The 21,989-nt window shown below is 37.2% G+C and overlaps 1 protein-coding gene across 2 annotated transcripts in view; it reads left to right on the top strand.

Moving 5' to 3' along the window:
• Nucleotides 1-461: 461 nt before the first annotated feature.
• Nucleotides 462-21,989, top strand: part of SCN3A (sodium voltage-gated channel alpha subunit 3) — a 115,523-nt gene continuing 93,995 nt past the window's right edge. For both annotated transcript variants that reach the window (XM_043488187.1, XM_043488186.1), the window contains exons 1-2: nucleotides 462-659; nucleotides 20,001-20,195. The gene's annotated coding sequence lies outside the window, so the exon portion shown is untranslated. The remainder of the gene's footprint in view (nucleotides 660-20,000; nucleotides 20,196-21,989) is intronic.

Here is a 21,989-nt window from a genome sequence, read left to right as displayed (position 1 = left end):
ATTATTCACTCAGAAAGAACTCATCCAGGGGGAAGATAAAGTTTTCAGAAGACTAGAGCAGGCCACAAGAGAGATTTTGCAAAACTCTACATGTAGTCCATAAACCTGATTTTCAAACAGAAATTTGGAGGGTTTTTAATTGTATTCATTTATGGTTGAATCAATATTGTAAACTTATAAAATTTAGAAAAGTATACAATATCAGAAAACTGTGCATACTCCAACAATTTAGTATGCAAAAGAATATTTTTTACATATTCATGTGTAGGGCATAAGTATGATAAAGAATAATGGGGATGTTTTTCCTTTTGTTCAATTTTGTGTGTCTGCCAGTAGATGGCGGTACCATGTCGAGTGCTGTCAGCTTTTTTTTTTTTCTTTTTTTTTTCCCCTCAAAGCTGTTTTCTGATATATGTTGGGTACCATAGAGTGAATCTCAGAACAGGAAGCGGAGGCATAAGCAGAGAGGATTCTGGAAAGGTTTCTTTGTTTTCTTGTTCAGAGAGAAAGCAAAGGGGAAAAGAAAAAAAAAATTGTAGTTAATATGTAAACCTCTGTGGCCAAAAATCTGAACAACTGCAGGGGAAGGCTCTTTACACTCTAACCATCTTGGATGCGGGCTTTGTTATGCTGTGATCCATAAGGCTCTGTTTCATCAGGTAAGCTGGCAAAACATTCAATTATCTGAAACATAGAATTTAACAGCCAGATCATTGCTCTTATTTTAAATCATCTTCATGCTGCTATTTTTAACCTAATGTTGTTTTAATGTCAATTACAAGGACCAAAGGCATCGTTTGATGTGTAAACTGCTTACTATTCCTTTATCTCAAAGGAAGAGCCTCTGTCTAGAAATGGTGACTTATGGTACAGACTAGGCATTACTGAGCTTGTATTTTTGAAACATGTAGATGCTTATGATTCATTGTAGTCAAGAGAAAATATTTTTTATTACACAAAGCTAACCTAATTGATTTTGTGGCTATACTTTATCTATTTAAATGTCTAGTGTGTGCCTAGTATTTTTTGAACATAAATGTATAGTGACATTGGAACTATCATTCTCGTGCTTTAGTCTTTTTGTAACAGCTTTGGGAGGCCATGCGTATAGGGAATAATAACAATATAGAGGTATACAGCTGTTTGAAAAACATTATCATTTGTCTGTAAAATAATCTATTCTCACCAATACTAACCCATTAAGATGAGATTTAACCTTCTAGTAATAAAACTATCCCTAAATACTCCACTATGTTTTATTTCTTTAACATATACATTTTACATTATTTACCACTTTATTTATTGATTTAAAGGGTATTGTACCCTCTTGATGAGTTATAAGCTTCATATATTTCTGTATTTTTTCTGTGTATATTTTAATAACTGGTTATTATTATCATTATTGTCACTAATTATCAAGGAGGGCTACTTGGACAAAAAACAATTATTTATTTTACAATCTATATTTCCTGCAGTTTCTTTAAAATATTTTATAGAATAATCATAAAGATTATGTTCAATTAGCAATCACATAGAACAGAAAATTATTGGCAGAAAATCTATAGGTATGCATTTAATGAAGAGTTTTAAAAATCATAGAGGTTTTCAAAAAATACAACAGGTGGTGTAATGTAGCATATGGAGATAAAGATAAAAGTGTATATGCTTAGAGGATTATGCATGAAAACATTTCATCACAATCAGTCCAAGCAGTGAGTGCCCTGTATGGAATAAAGACCTCTGGTTTCAACATGGGTTTCTAGTCAGTGCTGGTCAAACCAGCCTAAAAATAGAACTTGTGGCCTCTGCTTTAAAAACAACTATAATCTCTAATGATACGGAAAAATACTGATTTCTCATCCAAGATTTTACCTTGGCTAGCAATAATACTCCCCCTAAAAAATTACAAAATAGTGGTTGCCTCAGAGAAAGTCCCTAGGTCTTGTATATTTTTGAGCTCCTACCATTGGCTATAAAGAAAACTGTTTCTTTGAAAAGGGTTCCCAGAAATGGATACTAATTGGCTTGAGCATATTGTATACTCCAAGCTTCACTACAGGTGACTGAATGTAACTTTGTTCTGTGTAAACACCAGAGCTAGTCTTTCTGAACTGTTTTACATTTATGAATGGATGCTTATATTTTGTTCCTGACTATTAGCAATATTTTTATTAGTATAGTTGCAGGAATCTCTTAATTCTTTCTATATATGTAGTAACCACGCGAAGAGCAAATGCATACAGAGTTATTCACCAAATGTGCTCTTTGAAAATTGTTAGAAATCAAACATGTTTTGATTAAATGATATATCAAATACATTTGGTATCTTATTCTTAAAAAGAACTAGTAGTGACTTCATTTGATTGATAGGTCAAAAATAATACTGTAATGTACTGGTGTGGTAGAGAAAAATAGGTTGGGCACTGAGCTGGAAGTCTGGACTTCTGATTCAAATTCTGGTACTAATGAGTTTGGTTGCCTCAGAAGGGACACTTGTAAAAGATGGAAATGGAAATCAAGGATATATAAGGACAGTTTTCATTCATTGTTCTAATTTATCTGGATTTTCACCAATTGATTTCTCAGCTTAACTGCAATCTGATATATCTCTGATTTTCACTGAGTTTTATATTACCATTAATCTTGTGCTAAACATGAGGATAGAGAAATAGAGATGTTTAAAGGTGCTTAGCCAGTTCCTTCTGTGGTGGGAACAACCAGAAAGCAACATGGAGAAGTGGTTAAAAGCAATGGCTAGCAGAATGAATCTTGTGTGTGTGTGTGTGTGTGTACGCACTTGAGTCATATACGTGATTGTGTGTCCTTAGTTGCTTCAGTCGTGTCCAGCTCTCTGCAGTCCCATGGACTGCAGCCCGCCAGGCTCCTCTGTCCATGGAATTTTTCAGGCAAGAATACTGGAATGGGTTGCCATTTCCTACTTCAGGGATCTTCCTGACCCAAGGATCGAACTTGTGTCTCTTGCGTCTCCTGTATTGACAGGTGGATTCTCTACCTCTGAGCTACCTGGGAAGTCCCAAATGAATCCTAGGTTCACTATTAATTAACAAAGATATAATAGAGGCTCAGAGGGTTTCAATCTTTGTTAGTTAATAGTGGTCCTAGGATTCATTTGGGACTTCACAGGTGGTTCAGTGGAACGATGATGCCGACATTGCAGGATTGTGTAAATAAATATTGTCTGTACAGTGTTTATTACATATCCTGGGGCACAATTAAGTGCCAACCCATCCTTCCTCCCCTGTTCACCAATGCTTGCCAAAAGGAGCAGGTATTATTTTTTAATGCTGGCGATGGTAGTGCATCTTCTACCACAACAGGAAGAATACAGCGAAACTGCCAAGAAATTCCGTAGTTGAGAAGGGAATAGTTCTTATCCTGGAAGCATGCCCTTGCTGAAACAACAAAATGTGTTCTCTATAATAATATCAATTAGTGTTAACATCCTGGCCATTTCCTGATTTGCTCATAGAACTCTCACACCTTCTAGAAGACCACTCTTTTGCCAATAATACATTATCATGGACCCCACTTCTAAGGCTTTTTTCTTTTTAACAAAATAGGGGCAAAAGGCTTTATTTCATTTGTGCTTTAATCAATACAACTATTAGACAGAAGGCCTCTGTGAAGAGTCACAAAAAAAACCTATGTTTCACCAAGAATTAATTTCCACTATGACCATCAAGTTAAAGAACCTAAATCCCAGAAATGACTGCATGTGTGGGCTATGTGATCAACTCAAACTATCTACTGCTTAAATAGAATTGATGGTGCAATAAAAGGTGGAAAGTCAAACTGTGCCTGATGAAACTGTTGATATACAGCAAAATCTCTGCTTCCCTACATAGGATTTTTGTCTACAAACAGCTTCATGCTCTTGACAGCTGTGTGCTACTGGGATCTTAGGGAGCTAGAGCTGGGAGGTCTTTTCAGCACCCCAGGCCTCCCAATCCTTCCCTTCAACCACCCTAGGCCTCTTTAAACTGACTCAAATAACTGTGATGTCAGTTTCATCTTCATGGCAGCCAAGATGACTTGATGGGCTCATGATTAGACAGATCTGAGATGGCCTTGAGTTTGAGAGTCTTCAAGACACAAGGGGAAAGCTTCTCAATTAGACAGTGCCCTGCTTTAGTCCATCTTCCTGATTCCAGCTCATTCCCAGCTCTTCTGATTCCTTATTTTTAGGGGTTAAATAAAAGCACCCATAAATGTAAGCATATAAAAACAAACACTTTTTTTTCACTGAGGAGTGAAATGTGACTAGATGGTAAAATGTCTTTGATTGAGTGGCTGTGCAGATTGCTTTCTTTCTCATTATCATTCATGTACAGGAACACTGTGAACTCACTGAAGGTTGGGAATGTTTACCTTGTCATCTAAAATATATTATTCATTTTACCTTAATATTGTTGATTGTTTTACCAGTTTTCTAAAACTTGAGGATTAATTTATCCACCTACTCCTGAAATAAGGACTTCCCTATAGCTCAAATGATAAAGAATCTGCCTGCAAGGCAGGAGACCAGGGTTCAATCCCTGGGTGGGGAAGATCCTCTGGAGAAGGGAATGGCAATACACTCCAGTGTTTTTGCCTGGAGAATCCCATGGACAGAGAAGCCTGGTGAGTTACAGTCTGTGGGGTCACAGAGTCAGACATGACTGAGCGACTAACACATACACATAACTCCTGAAATATAATTTAGGATATTAACAGTACACTTCTGTACTAGGGATCTATTTTAAATTTTTATTAACTTTAATCCTAAATTATCTTTACTTCCACTTGTATTTTACACCATAAACACCTTTAATGGCAATCCAGTGTAGAACCTGGTATCCAAACTACAAGTTCTTGAGGTAGATTGTTCTTTGAGGTAGTTATAAAGGCTGGGAAGGATAAAAGCCAATTGTATTGCCTCTTGGGTTGCAAGTTCATATATTTATCTTTGATTAGAAAGCTACCACTTTAGTTCAGCTTTATTTGATAATATTTTTCACATTGGGGTGAAGTTAACATATTCTTTGCATGCATTTTAATGGGTTTATGTGTAGAGTTAAGAGTAGTGTTAAGTAGTAGAGTTAATGAATAGTGTTAATTTTCTGTTAATTTTACCTGAAAGTAAGTTAATAAAGAAAATCTTACTTTTTTGCTAAGCAAAGATGTGCTTGCTGACCTGTCTGATAGGCACCAGCTCTGTGGATATCTGAAATCTGAATCTATGTTCAGACATCTAATTAGCCACAATAGAAGATTTCTTTAAATTTTATATGAATACCTACTCAACTGCATAACAGAAGTTTTAATATGCCTCCTATTTATTGAGTGATTCTTATAATACTCCACCTCTTTTTTCCAAGCTTTGAAGTAAAAAAGGACTTTATAGAGAGAACTTTAAAGAAATTTCTGCTAAAGATAAATGAATACAGAGTAACTGCAAAGTAACTTATAAGCATGCTTACAAATTAAATCTACCTATTAAACACAAATACAGTGCATATAAACATATGCTAGGTGGTAGCTGTATTAGGGAATTCTCAGGGGTTGTTTTAGTTCAGAAAACCTTTTAGAAGTCTGGAGTTATTTCTGTAATAGTTGAATTAGGTTTTCATGCTTTTGCAGAGTGCATATAGGGAGCCCTGCATGTGATTAAGCTCTGAGCTGGAGGAAAGAGAAAGAAATGATGGTCCTTAAATTTTTAAACAGTAGTTTAATATTGTTTTATTCAATGGGTGATTTCAAAGATGGGAAGTCACTCCTTAAATAACCTTGGCCATTTTCTGCCAAGAAGCTCACTTTTGGGAAATTTAATCTCCTAATATTCAGAAGATACTCTATTCTTACTTGGGTCATACAGAACATTTTGTCCTTTTCTTTTTCCAAGAGCTTGAACTGGAATAATTCACTAAATCCCAGCTCCTGTTATTAAGTGACATTGCACTTCTGAACCAAACCCCAAATATTCATGCAGAGCTTATTAATAGGACACATTTTATGGGCTCAAGCCTCTATTTGAGAACCAATCACCTGTTTGTTAGCTCCTCTGTGTCCTTGCTGTTTTGCTTGTATCATTTACTTTTCTTTATGCAAGTTGCTTTTGCTATATCCAAAGTATTCTGACGAGACTGAGTACATTCAGCATGGTAGGGCCGTAGACAAAGTATTCTGAGAAATTTCTTTTCATGGAACTTACACCATGGATGGACATAAACTTAAGAATGAATTCTCCAAGAAATAAGCCCAAATTCCTACATACATGAAGCAGGTGAGAGAAATGAATAAAGCAAGTCAGGTTGGGACTAAAAAACTCCACAGCCAACGTGCTTTCTAAAAAGAGCGGATGCTCCTAAGGGCCAGGAGACTACTGAATCTGATGATTTTTTCCAAAGAAGCTTAAAATCTAGATTTCTTTTTTGAGAAATGTCCCTCTTGTTAAATGTTGTTAAATCTATTGTTAAATCTATTTCAAATTATTTACAATATTGGATAGATTCCACAAAGCATACCTACAGGCCAAGCCTACATACAGGATATGGCCAAGGGATTTTTGGCCAGGTATTTTTTCCTTTTGCCAATCCAACCAGTATTTTTACCAATAAGGGTAAATAAACTTCATGGAGAAGAAACAGCTTGACTGTATTTGGAGGAAGTGTCACACAGGCACTCGTATTTCCTGGCTGCGCCTCCAGGCTTAACTAACTGCCCACCGTTTTTCTCTTTCATTTCAAATCCTTGGATGTTCTACATATTCCCTCCCATAATTCTGTTTTTACTGCTGCTACTTGCATCACTGAATTTTATCTACTTAGATCCTTTTACTCCCCTTTTTTTGATTTGCTATTAATACTTCTCTTGCTATGGATATCTTGTTACGGCTATGCTAGTTGATGAAGTATGTAATATCCTCACTTCTACACTGTTCTGAAATTACTGAAATTTGTAGGAAAAACATGTCCTTTAGCTGAGAAAAGATAAAAGATATCATTAATAGAATATTTACATGTCCTTGAGTCAACATGGTCTCAAAGTTCTAAAATATCTTATTAAAGTATCTTTAATCATAGCCATTAATGATTACAACTCAAGTAAACTTCATATTAGTTTTCAACAATTTTATTGGGCTCTACTATCAATTTTAATATATCAATTCCAAAAATTAAAGTACATTATTGTATTAGCATTGGAAGAACAGACAAAAGTATAATACACAAATATATTGCATTCTTTTTCACTGAAGTAAAACTTGGTGGTATTAGATAAGAATAAAAATCAAATACGTATGTCTGGAATGAGAACTTCTTCACCAGTACATGGAAAATTCGAAAGAAAAAGCAAAATGAAAACTGAAAACAAAAGAAGTCAGATTTTTTAAACCTCAGTAATAATAATAACAGGAGGGGGGAAAAAACAGTTTAAAGGAAATAGATATGCAAACATCTGAGAGAAAATGGAAACAGATAAAATATGATGAGCTTATTCAGAGAGTGGGGCACAGCTCTGGCTACACACTGGAATCACCTGGGAAGCTTCAAAAAGAGCAAAGCTTAAAAAAATTTTTAAAAAAGAGTAAAGCTTGCTCCACCTTGCTGCTGCTGCCAAGTCACTTCAGTCGTGTCTGACTCTGTGCGACGCCATAGACGGCAGCCCACTAGGCTCCCCCGTCCCTGGGATTCTCCAGGCAAGAACACTGGAGTGGGTTGCCATTTCCTTCTCCAATGCATGAAAGTGAAAAGTGAAAGTGAAGTCGTTCAGTCTTGACTGACTCTTAGCGACCCCATGGACTGCAGCCTACCAGGCTCCTCCGTCCATGGGATTTTCCAGGCAAGACTACTGGAGTGGGGTGCCATTGCCTTCTCCACCTTAGGTCAATTCAATTAGATGTGCTGGGCTGAGCTGGGCATCAGTGTTTAAAAGTCCTGCAAGCATAGTTCAAATATGCAGTCAGGTTTGAAAAGCAATTGACTAAAGGAAGATGGAGAAAAACAAGAAAAGCTAATGAAAGTTTGGCTAGAGAAGTGAAAGACAACTGAGAAATGACTTTTAGAATAATTTCAAAATTCTAACAAGTGGGTACGTGTTAAGTAAAAAGACTATGCAAATACTTAAAGTAACAAAAAAGTACATTCGTGTCCATTTCCCCTTCGGTTGAAAAGGCTGGTATTTATTCTATATGTTTAAGCAGTTTTATATTTCAAATTGGTAATTTCCTACCCTTACCTCTATTAGAAAGTTGACCCAGCTGCTGGTTATGATATATTTTTCAAACTAACAATACAAACAATTGTGCACACTTTGACATAAGCATCCATGAAGTTCAATTTGTACAACCAGAGATTTGCCCTCTTTTTATTCTGTACCCTGTAAAATGTTCCTTTGAAAATTAAATCTTAAAATCAAATCAGAGTGGTCATTGAAAGATATTCTTCGAATGGCCAGTTCATTCAGCTGGAAACAAAACATTGATTTCGAATTATTGAAACTTCAATTGTGGCAGATTTAGAGGTAAAGCAGATCTGTAAACTAACAAATTATTTAAAGCCAAAATTCACTTAAAAATGTATTGTCAGAAAGTGGCATTTCTGAGGAAGAAGTGACTTAACCTAATAGTTAAGTGGAATTAATAATGAACTGATTTTCCTAAAACAAATTCTATTATGTAGGTGAGTCAGCCTTTTCAACATTTTCTGGGTTAACATCACAATGGCCTTTCCATGTTGAGTTCCCACAATCCTTTCCACAACTAGGGAGAGTCTGTGGTAGCCTCTATAAAAGAAATCCTCTCCACCCTTCAGAGCAGATTATATCCTAAAGTCTTTCCTCTGGAGAAACATCCTTTAATATTACTACTTAACTATGCTTTCTTCATGACTTCTACCATTTTGTCAATCAGGTCACGAAAATTATCATCCTATATGAAAGATCTGTTAAATCTCAGGATGAGAATACGTGTATTTTGAAACAGGAGGCTAGTGATTGCATGGTGAACAGAAGCAACACTATATTATATCTGAGACTCAGTTTATGGTAGACGCCAATGAAATGGTGCTTGGGTTCTCAAACTGGGATTAGATCACTGATTTTTTTAAAAAAATGACATCCTACCTTTATATTCAAAGTACTTAGATAGTCTACAATAAAAATATAAATAACACACCAGTAAAATATTAATAAGAATGAAAGCCCGAACCAAAAAGAAATGTTTTTTAATGAAGGGTAAGGACACCTTAAATTAGTCAGCGTAGAGAGCAAAAAATTTACGGTTGATGTGTCCATTTCCTCCACCAACACAGTGACAACTGTGAGAAATAACTTGATTCTTTGGGGAAAAGAATTCTAATTTGTTATTCAAAAGCATTAAGTATATTTTGAAAAGGGGAAGGGTAATACTTAGGAGTAAATGAAAAGTGGCAGAGCACATCCAAATCATGATGTAGATCTCTATGCAAATTAGCACGAGTTAAAATACACCCTGGAAACTGCAGTAGTAAGCTCTCTCATACATTTGTTAGACTTGTTTACTCTGTGTCTCAAAATTATCCTGAGTCATCGTTAAGACACATTTCTTTTAAATACTCATTAAATGTACTATAACTGTATTACGTTTTAAACAACACTCTGTGAGACAGATGTAACCATAAAATAATACTCACTTTCTCCAATAATCCAGACCCCTCAGGAAAGCTGAATTTGGGAAACTTTATGCATAACAAAATACTTTCTATTTATTCTCAATTTCTTCCTGAATAAAAAATTTGAAAACTAAATATTTAAGACATAAAAAGGCACACTTGATTTGAAAACTCTTTGAACTTTTTTTTCCCCAACATTTGATAGATATTTTATGTTTTCTTGGATTTTTTTTAAATTGAAGTATAGTTGACATACAATGTTGTGTTAGTTTCTGGTGTATAGTAAAGTAATTCATATATATGTATATGCAATTTTTCTTTTTCATTATAGATTATTATAAGATACTGAATATAGTTCCCTATGCTATACAGTAGGCCTTTGTTGTTTATTTTATATATAGTAGTTTGTATCTGCAAACTCCTAAATTTATCCCTCCCCTCCCTTTTCCCTTTTGGTAAACATAAGTGTGTTTTCTGTGTCTGTGAACTTTCTATTCAAGTTTTTGGTAACCTAGAACCTCCCTAAAAAAATAAAATCTATTATTTTTTTAAAAGGGGAAAGACATTTGAAGAATAAATGAATTCAGTGCCCAACTTTGCACAGACAATTTTATCAGAATCCTAAATTATCCATGCCCTTGAATAGTTAGTTCAAGTTCTATACATGGAACACTGTAGAAATGCCACAAATTCCAGTTCTGTCCTTCCTAGCATCTCCTCTGTTCAACACTTTTTTTTTTCTCCTTATGATTGCTGCCCTCTCTAGCCAGAGTCTTGCTAGATCCTGCATCCTGGGAGGGGCCAGGCAGGCTATGCCTGTCTTGACTCTAATTAGCATATTGGTTGCTGCAATCTCTAAAGAAAATTTTGCAACAAATGTAATTTTCTCTTGCCTGTGGCATTCTGGTTTCCTTTAGCCCCCAGAGAATTGAGCTCTGAACAGTATCCCTCCTGTGTTTACATGCAGAGACCTTCCACTGTGTGATCCTGCTGCAATTAAGTGGTAATGTGGGTGCATGCTCAGTCACTTCAGTCATGTCTGACTCTGCAACTGTATGGACTGTAGCCTGCCAGGCTCCTCAGTCCATGGGATTCTCCAGGCAAGAGCACTGAAGGAGGTTGCTGTGCTTTACAGGGGGATTCTTTACCACTGACCAACAGGGAAACCCAAATAAGTGGTAACATCTACACCTAACTCGGGCAGCGCACGCAGGTCTTTGCTCTATTTTGGTACCAATGATGTGCTAAGTGGCTGAAGGAAAAACATAGACTCTCTGTGTTTTCATGTTTTCTTCAATGACTGATCGTATTTCACTGAAACCTAGACTCGAGGTTCTGTTAGTTTTTTGTTTTTTTTTTTTTAATTGTTATTTGTATAGAAGATTTTTGATATCACCAATTTAGGAAGAAATTATGTGTACAGAATTGAGTATCTAAATAGACAGGATGTGAGGGACAATTCTTTTCAGCAACCAACCCTCCAGCTTTACTCTTCTCAAGGTATTCATAAAATTGATTCATCAAAAAAACACAGCTCAAACTTTAACAAGCACATAGCCCATAAAGCATTCTGAATATCAAGACAGACTCTCAAAGGTATAACACAGCCAACCCCAGTTACATCATTAGTCAGTGACCCTTTGAGTTCAGAGTATACGGTAACTGTTGCACCCTCAGATCACTGTCTCTCAGAAGGGATGAATGTTGGAATACACCAAGCACAGAGTTCTAGTGCTTTAGAGATAAAAGAGGCACTACATATCAACTAGTCACTTTCCCCCCTTCCTTCTGCATCACAGATGCGGACACTCAACATCAAAACCCTGAGCATTCAACATGTCACAGCAAGTGACGTCACAGACAAGCCTGGAACTTACAGATCACCTGAATCACAGGTTACATCCCCCTCATTCTGTTTTCTTCTGTCTCTCTTAGGGGCAGGGCATGTCTTCTATTGTATTACACTCTCCTCTGCATCTCCTCTCCATCTTCAAGGTGATCAGACTCCACAACATTATAACCATCTAGCTGGGATGGAGTGGGGGTAGGGTGGGGATGCTTAAAAGAAAAGCTGCTCAGGTGGCTGGGTTCTGGCTGGGGAAGAACCACAGCAGAACCGCAGCCACACCTAAATAAGTGTGCGCAGTGGAGTTTACCACGAGCACTAATCTGAAGGCAGATTTGACAGCCTCCCTGCTCCATGCTAGGTAACTCTCGATTCCTCTGTAGGTTAAGCCTCAAAGGATGCAGGTTACATATGAAGTAAGCACCACCATCTTGAAGTGATGCAAGCTGTACCTCAAGTCCCCTTAGGTTGCCAAGTGAAAAAGGCAATCGACTCTTAACGCTGGGTTGTGAAAACAGTGTGCTGTCATTTTGATTACAGTCAGTAAACAGTCTGTGGTTGCCTGGAAAGAAACAGCCTAAAGCACAAGGCACCAGCAAGCAGCAGGAGAGACGTAGCTGGGGGTAACTTGTAGGGCTCTCTATTATGGCTGAAGCAAAACTGACGTTTCGGTAGGAGAGGATCAAGGGCTGTTTACTGGGCTGAGAACTTTATTTGCTTTCTGTTTTCCTTGATACTAATCTACTTCAAAATAGAAAGCTTCCTATAATTCTGGTTATATTCTGATTTAGATGTTTAAATGTGTTTAAATGTCATTTTCCATGTTTCTCTCTCTCTTACACACACACACATGCACACACAACGTTCACTTTTGTTTCTTGGTCCAAAATCCTAGGAATTAAAGACAAAAACAACAATCTAACCAAGTAAAACAGAAAAATGATACAGAGAGAGTGTGCCTCTCCCTTTTAGAGCATCTCAGAACAGGGGATTGCCCGCTTTCTTAATTCATTTGTTAGTAGGTTTGATCACTTGGTGGAGGGAAAAGGAATAGGGGAAAGGTATATACTGAACCAGCACTCACCACTACAGATATGAAATGAACATATGTACTTTGAAAATTTCTAGATGCTAACGTTAAAAAAAGACAAAAGAAACAAGTGAAATTAATGTTACTAATGCTGATTTTTTTTCATTTTTTTTAATTTTTATTTTTTTGACTTTTTTAAAATTTAAGCCAATACCCCCATAATATTATCATTTCACATTTGGCACTAGCTATATTTTAAGTGTTCAATTCCTACATGTGACCAGAGCTAACACACTGGATACGGCATTAGCAGAATTTGTTTTAGGTAATTATATTCAGAAGATATCTAATAATATCCTGCTGACTGTGGTAGATAAGCAATAAAATCATTATCTTCAAGAAATTTAAAATGTAGAAGCAATAAGGCACATCCTTAATAAAAGCAGAAGCCAGAGTATTATAATTATTATAAGAATTTTAAAGACAATATGTGTAAGCTATTGGAGTTCGGTGGAAGGCAAAACAACTTCTGACTCAGAATTTAGGTATGATGAGCCTTGCAGTATAGTTAGAATTTTAACAGGCAGTAATTGGTGGTGAGTGATATTTCAGGCAGAGGGAAGGTTTCTGAAAGTCAGAGGCCAGAGACTGGGGACTTTCGGGGAATGGCAAACAGAAATGTTTGACTAGGGAGGAGCACACATGTAGGAGAGTATGTAAGATGAAGCTGGAGAAACAAATTAATAAATTATATTTTAGGGAGAGCCTCTGATTTTTCCTTTTTCTAAGAAAGAAAAGACACTGGATTTGGTGGCATGATTACTAGCCATGTGACTTTGGATGTGTTACTTATCCTCTCTGAATCCTATTGTTTCCTTATCTGCAAAATGAGGACAATAATCACCTTTATCTCATAGAGTTACTGTCAAGATAAAAATGAGCTAAACAGTGCCCAGCACAGAGCAAGTCAGTGTCCTCTATTATCATTACTATTTCTTCTCCAAGATATTTTGAAGTGTGGAATTCTTTGAGTAAAATATTCATTCCTCACTTTGCTTTGTATTAAAGAGGGTCTGATAAACTCAGCGTGTTGTTGTTTAGTCGCTGAGTCGTGTCCAACTCTTTGAGACCCCATCGACTGGAGCCCAGGCTCCTCTGTCCATGGGAGTTCACAGGCAAGAATACTGGAGTGTTGCCATTTCCTTCTCCAGGGAATCTTCCTGACCCAGGGATGGATTGAACTCAGGTCTCCTGCACTGGCAGCAGATTCTTTACCCCGAGCCACCTGCTAAGCCATTTCAGTCGTGTCCGACTCTGTGTGACCCCATAGATGGCAGCCCGTCGGGCTCCCCCGTCCCTGGGGTTTTCCAGGCAAGAACACTGGAGTGGGTTGCCATTTCCTTCTCCAGTGCATGAAAGTGAAAAGTGAAAGTGAAGTCGCTCAGTCATGTCCAACTCTTAGCGACCCCATGGACTGCAGCCTACCAGGCTCCTCCGTCCATGGGATTTTCCAGGCAAAAGTACTGGAGTGGGGTGCCATTGCAAGCCCAAACTCAGCATACTTAGTCAATAATCTTTGAGGTAAACAGGTTCTGAATATATGTATGTGATCTAGAAGAAATATGACTACATAATTAGAAAACATTGTGCCTATAGAGAATTTGGCTTTTGTTGCTTTTCTATGTTTTATCATCTTCATGGCTGTATGACACAAAACTACGTTACTTTATTTACCTAACCAATCCCATATGAGTGGATATTTCCGTTTTCTAGACTTTGCTATTATAAAATATGCTGCGTTAAATAGAATACAAGACTTTCTAAACAGTAGTTGTAGGCTGAATTTGAAATAGCAAATCTAAGTAAAAAGTTTAAATCTTTATAAGAAACTAACATTAAATAACTCATTTATTCAAAAAATGTCTGTTGAACACCCACCATGTGCCATGCACTGTTCTAAGCACTTGGGATTCACTGGTGAACAAAAAGGACCAAGAAAGGAATATTCCAGCCCCTATAAATCTTATGTTCTACCCAGGAAAAATAGAAAGTGAATAATAGACATTATAAATCAGTTAATTATATAGTACATAATAAGGTGATAAGTGCTTTGGAAACAATAAAGTGGGGTAAGGAGATGGAGAGGGAAGCACAGAAGGTCTCTTTGAAAAGCTAAACTTTTGACCAAGACTTGCAGATGAGAAAGTTAGGTTATCTAGAGGAGAGAACACTCCTAGGAGAGTGAGCAGGTGCAGAGGACAGCCAGTAGCCAGTGTGACTAGAGGGGAGTGAGAAAAAAGGAGAGCAATGAGTTCAGGATGAGCTCAGCAAGGTAACTGGAAAGCCATTCATAAGGTCTTAGAGGCAATTATAAAGAGTTTGGCCTTTTCTCTGGGTAGCTCCTGCAAGCTCCTGCACAGAGAAATAACTCGATTTGTTTTCTCTTTTCCCCAAATCACTCTGACTGCTGGGTGAAAATAGGCTCCATGGGAGTCAGGCCGGAATCAGGGAGATGCTTACAAAGCTATTGCAGGCTTCTATGAAATACTGCCATAAATCATTTTAAGCTTCCAGGTTCAGAAGAATTACACCACAGGACATTTAACAAATGAACAATGAGACTGAAGAAGCTATGACTATTATCTTTGAGAAATCATAAAAATGAGAGCAGTGTGACTGGTACATATGCTTCTAAGTTCAACAACAACAAAAAGCAGAACAAACAAAAAAAAAACAAAAAATTTCTGGATTCTATAAGCCAGTCATTGTCAAAATGTGATTCCTGGGCTAACATCATCAGCATCCTCTGTGTGCTTATTAGAAACACAAAATTTGGGGCTACACCTGTATCTACAAGCAACTCTGGGGTGGAACCTGGCAAGCTGTGTTTTACTAAAAGTCCTACAGGTGATCCTGATGCTAAATTTTCAGGACCACTGACAAAAACTCTAATAGTGAAACTAGACAGGAGAAGGAGCCTTTTTAGTTTTAGAACACTGGACTTCCAAGCTCCAATAAATCTTTTAAATCATGTATTTAGAGAAATTTAACTTTTATTTATGGAGAAGGAAATGGCAACCCATTCCAGTATTCTTGCCTGGGAATCCTACGGACAGAGGAGCCTGGTGGGCTACAGTCCATATGGTCACAAAAGAGTCGGACACAACTTGGCGACTGAAAAACAATAACTTTTTGTTTTTATTATATTCTATCTTTTATTTAAAAAAATGAAGTAAAATGGTACATTATTTTTTCAAAATCCATGAGCAACCGGCAGTTGAAGACGATGAAAGTGGAGAAAATGTAGGATGATTAAACCTGTTCAAGATTGCGCGTTAATGAAGTCACTGTTTTAGAATGTACATTTAGCTCCTGAGTCTCAGACTCAACATTTTTAGAGTAAGGCAGAAATGAACTTAATACAACCCAAAGAAAGAAATTCCAGATTTTAAGTTAACTGAGACCTTCATTTAGTCTTCTAATGGTCAAATTTGATCCAGGAGAATCTGAAGTACCCAGAGAAGTAGATGTATGGTTTTCCTTCCTAGACAAAATTCCCAGTATATTACTTCATAACATCTTGGTGATTTGACCATTTGAAGTTATTTACCTGATAACAGTTTCAAGTCCTAAAACCAAAGGAGCAGCTGGTAGGATAGGGCTGTTACAGACACTGAAGTGCCAACCAACAACCCCATCCAGATGGAAAGCTGCTCCCTCCCCATGGGGAAACGCTGCCAGGCACCTGAGGACAATAGTTGTGAACTCCTCAGTGAGTGGCTTTGGATTTACTTCAGCCCCTGCACAAAGAGCTAACTGAGTCCCCAGAGTTTTACAGTCGAATGCCAGCCAGAGATGGTTTTGATCTGGAAAATTCTGAAGCAGGTACATTATGTCAACATAAAGGAGGATAAAATGGATTGAAAGGAAAGAAACCTGCATAAATGGCTAAAAATAGCTAAGTGAAGTGAAAACCAAAGTCAGTCATGTCTGACTCTTTGCCACCCCATGGACTGTAGCCGCCAGGCTCCTCTGTGCAAGGAATTCTCCAGGCCAGAATACTGGAGTGGTTGATATTTCCTTCTCCAGGGGATCTTCTTGAGTGAGGGATTGAACTTGGGTCTCCTGCTTGCCAGGCAGATTCTTTACTGTCGCATGAGTCACCAGGAAAGCCCCCAGAATAGCTAAAGGATAAACTAAAGAAGCAAAATAAAGGTTAAAAACAATGGAGCTGGAATAAGACAAAAATTAAACACTGGACTAGAAAAAATTAAAGGATAAATCAATTGTTAGGATAAACTAACACAAAAGGAAATATAAACAAACTCATCTCTAGAAAATTCAACTGTTGGTATTAATACTACAATTAATAATATTGACAGTAAAAATAGAAATGAGCTAAGAAAAATAAAATTAAAGCAAATTTGTTCAAAGTTCCCCAGCTGGTGACACCTACCCTTTTTAGAGTAAAGCTTCTGTCACACTCTTTGAACAAAAACTTCCTCATTCACGGTATAAAGAAATGCCCCTTAATTTCTGAACTGCTAAAATTCTTTTAAGATAATTATTCCCCTTAATTTCTGAACTGCTAAAATTCTTTTAAGATAATTTCAAAGGGAGGCTATCCATTTTGGGGGGATCTGCAGGTCTAATATTAAATAATCTGAAAGTATAGTTTCTAAATCATCTTATCTCATCACCATCTTAATGGAATTCACTGAGTTCAACTATTTTAACCATTAGTATAAGTCTTATTAGATTAAATCTTATATGGGTTTTCTGTGAAATTAAATTTAAGACATCTGCTAAGCATGTTATGTAGTGTCCCTTGATAGCAAAACTTCTTCCCTCAGTTTGGTTCTTGGAGAAAGTTTGTCTTTTTATACATAGTGTTTAAGAATTTTTGTTTGTTTGTTTTGTTTCTTAAAATAAAAATCAGATACATGTGACTCTGTATACTTCCACTTTTTCTTACCTATGGGGAACATCAGGGCTAAATTCCAGCCTTGATTGTATAAAGTGACCATCTCATATTCATAGTAATCTCTACTCTTTTCTTTCAGGATATCTATGTGCCATTTCCATCAAATTAATCTAAGGAACTGGTTTAAAATGCAGATCCCTGGGTCTTGCCCAAGACCAGCTTTTTCAGAATCTCCAGAGATTGAACCCAGAAGTCTACAGATTTAATAAGTGGTCCAAGTGATTCTTATGCTCACTAAAGTTCAGACCTGATTTAAAGAATCCTCATTCTCTTCTTAACTCAAGTAGTCCTATTTTATCTTACAATTAATCTATAAACCATGGTCTACTTCCAATGATGAGTGAGATAGAGATCTTATGAAGACATAATACAACTCAAAGTATTGGACGTAAATTGGAGTATGAAACCAGATGTGGAAATCACTATTTCCCATATGTCCTTGAGACTGAAAAAAATCTCTCCCCTTTGGAGCCCAGGCCATGAGATATATTTTGTCTAAACTATGAATCAGTGATTTTCACAAGGGGAGGGTGAAGAAGGAGAACTCGAGCAAATCAGAACTCGCTGGCATGCTTTTTCAAACTCTACTCTTCTGTTCCTCCTTAAGTTCTTAGTTCCTCTTTGATATTTAGTCCTCCCAACTTCACCCCCGCACCAGAGAAAAGGCTGAAAATGTCCCCAGAGAAAAGGCTGCAAATAATTTAGAATATCTAAATTTGATATTTTAGTTATTTAATACCATGCTCACTATAAGTCAGGATGGAAATCAAGGTATTGAAAATTCAGTTATTTATGTGCTGTGAAGGCGCGAAGTAGTGTTTATTAGCCTGTGACTATAGTAGAAGGAACTAGCATTTATTTAAGGACTATAAATTTAACAATTTAATGCTTGAATGCAATTTAATGCTTCAAGCTCTGATGATGGGTATTATTAAAGTAATAATAACTATAATACTGTTATTCCTACTATTGCTACTTCTATTACTACTAAAACCTCCAGCTTTTATGGAAAGCCTACTTTATACCAGCTATTGTACAAGTGACTCTTGTGAAAATCACCAGTGTGTGTGTGTGTGAAGAAGATCACTTAATTCTAACAACAACCCTCTTTCCAAGGGTACTACAGTTTCCATTAACAGAGAGGAAACTAAAAATTGGACTGGTCAGGTAACATGTTCAATGTCAAACAGCTAACAAATGGCAGGGCCAGGTCTGTGTTGCTACCCAGTGAAAGAAAGGAGACACAAAGGCCAGCTCATAAAGGCACCTGCATACTTTCCTAAGTGACTATAACTCACTGAGAAGCACTGACAAATTTTAATAAGGATAAGATACATATTTTAAAAAGATCACTCTGATGACAGATTAAAGAAGAGATTGGTTGCTTAGGAGTGAGTTCTCCTCTGGAGATGAAGATTAAAAAAAAAAACCAACTATGTATTAAATAAAAAGGAGACATTTAATGGGACTTTTTTTTTTTTACAGTAAATTGTAAAAAGAGATTAATTCATGAGGATCCAGACTGGTTTGCCATATAAGATTTGTATATGTGAAATGAAATATTTCTTAAAATACTAATTGCTGATTTAAATCAGGGATACTGATTGGGTATCCCTGGTGGCTCAGATGGTAAATAATCTGCCTGCAATGTGGGAGACCTGGGTTCAATCCCTGTGTTGGGAAGATTCCCCTGGAGAAGGAAATGGCAACCCACTCCAGTATTCTTGCCTGGAAGATCCCATGGACAGAAGAGCCTGGTTGGCTACAGTCCATGGGGTCGCAAAGAGTCGGACACAACTGAGCGACTAACACTTTCACTTTCATATATCGTCCTTTTAAATAATCATTGGTTTAACTAGGCTTAGTCATTGCTAATGGTTATAGCCGGAAGGAATATGACATCAGATTGATATATATTATGCCTTGGTTTAACATGCTGGTTTTTTCACCTCTGCTTATCTAAAATTTATTCTTAGAAGCCATTGAATAAAGTTTATTGGTCTTATCTTAGCAAATAAAATGGGATTTTAGGTGGAGAGGAAAAGGAACTAGGATAATAACCCATAACCTCCATGTGTACCATAAACTCCAAGGGTCTACCTCTTTGATCTTTCTGGTATTTGAAGAAAAGAAGCAAAGGGGCAGTAAAGAGAGGAGAGGAGGGAAGGAAGTAGGAGGTGAAGAGCAGGGAGATGCCCTGGAGCTCCAGTCTGTCTTCAGAAGGACTGGAATCAAGGTTGCCACTGATGGAGGTGAGTCCCATGCCCACTGCAGGATCCTGACAATGGTTCCTGGTCCCATCATTCCTCAAGCACACAAGGGCACGCTGCTCACAAGGCTCAAACAACACGTTTGTGTCAATCCTGATTTCTTGATCTTGAACTATAAGTAAATAAAGTGCATACAAAATCCAGATCCAGAAACAGAGTACCCATATCAATCCAAATGCCAAAGGTGCTGGATTCACTTCACCTGTGTTCTCTTTCTTCACAGATTATGGAGCAAGGAAGGTAATGTCAAGCCACATCAGAGTTCATCAGGGATGAGATACCTGTCAAGGATTTGTGGCAGAGTGGCATACTGGAATAAAAACACAGAATCTCTTATAAGGGTCGTATGAGAACAAATGAGATAATTCCCAGAATTGGCCTGGAGTCTTTCCGGAAAAAGGTGCTGTGACTATCTAAGGTACCTAAACTTCTAGTGGGTCTAAATCGTGTTTGTGCAAAGTAAACTAAAATCTAGTAAACTAACAATGGCAACAGTTTCAGGACAAAGAGGAGGCAGAAGAGGGATTTCCTGCCTCCTTGCTAGTTTGTTCCTCCTAAAGAGAAAAACACTCAAGAGACATGGCAGAGATGACCTCAGGGAGTGGAAAGATGACAAAGGCTATTGATGTAAGTAAAGAGAAACTAAACCAGCATTTTCTTTTTCTCTCAAGAGATACATTCATCTCGTGTATTCAGCAAATTACCCAGGATTGTATTTAGTTGAACTTTATTTATTTGGTAATTGGTTCTGTAGGTCATCTATTTGTATAGGATAAAGGACATCCAAATATGTAATCAGAATTGGATTGTAAGCTGGCCCCTGGACTGGCCAAGTTTTTGAACCTAGTGAGGAGTGTTTATTTGTTTGGTGTATCAGCTGCAACTAATGAGAAAAGCTGTCTAAAATTATCTAAGTCAAGAAGGATGTTTATTGAACCTAACAAGCAGTGCAGAGGCTGTTTGGGTCCAGGAGGTGAGGGATCCATCAAGAGCCCAAAGGTAGATCTGTCTCTGTGATCCGCCACCCTCACTGTGTCAGCTGTGCCCTCACAGTGGCATCCCTTCTGGTTTTAAGTGACAGCAGTAGGACCATCTATCATACCGTGATGCAACAATGTCCATGGGACAGAGAATTCTCTCTCCCCCTCAGTCTTTTTTGAGTTAAGAAACCTTTTACAGATGCCAGGCTGGCAGACTTGCCCTCATCTTGTATTGGCCAGAACTGGACCAAATGCCTAATCCTTAACCAATGACAGGCAAGGGGTTTGAAGGCGGTACTGAAGTGGAATGGTTGTTGGGGAGACAAACACAAAATTTGCTTCAGTCTGAAAACACACAGTAGACAAACTGAGGAGCTGATAAAACCAATGATGCTGATTTTTTTATTACAATGTTGGCTTAACTGTCATTATTAGTTAGCAGTTGTCTCTCTGAGCGTGTATCTATCTAATAATGACAAAGTCACAGGCAACATCATCTCCTAAAAGATAATAACTATTTCCAAGACAAAAACTGTTCTGAAGCCAGAGATGAACTTTGCTTTCACATTCAGCTATTTTTTTCAGATGCCTGACATTAAGTCCAGGTAGAAAAAGACAAAAATAGTTCTTCCATTTAGTAAATAATAATAATATTTATGTATGGACAATCATGTGTTTATCTGACAAGAAAGGAACAATAGTAGAGAAAGTCTAGATTTAATTTGTATTTGGCCATAGCACGGTGATATCCACACTACAGAGTTACTTTCTCAGTAGGTTTGTCCAAGCCATTAGTAATACTGAATTGCTTGACATCACGCTAAGAACAAGAAATATGTTACAGAGATGAAGTAGCAAGCTCAGACTTCTAATTTACCTTTAAATAGCTCCAAAAAAAAAAAAAATAGCTCCAAAATATTTAACATACACATGAACAGGTATCTATTAGATGTGGGTTTTATGTTTATTAATTCATTCCTGTTTGTTTTGTATTTTAAAGCAAAGTTGAGGACTCTGTTGCCGTGCTTCTTAGGTGGTACCACCCTACTCCTAACATAATACATACATAACAACCTCTACACATAATAACCTCCTAATAAGGTAGCTGACTCATCTTAATTCCAATTCTGAAGACATGAACTAAAATTCTCATTTTGCAGGCTTGGGGCCCAGGCTTAATCCCAAACTATCTGTATTTAAATCCTGACTCCTTATTACTTTTGTAACTTGGA

The sequence above is a fragment of the Cervus canadensis genome, chromosome 15, assembly GCF_019320065.1.
Source record: "Cervus canadensis isolate Bull #8, Minnesota chromosome 15, ASM1932006v1, whole genome shotgun sequence".
Taxonomy (NCBI): Eukaryota; Metazoa; Chordata; class Mammalia; order Artiodactyla; family Cervidae; genus Cervus; species Cervus canadensis.
The sequence above is the reverse complement of the archived record's forward strand: the minus strand, read 5'-3'. Positions and strand labels throughout refer to the sequence as shown.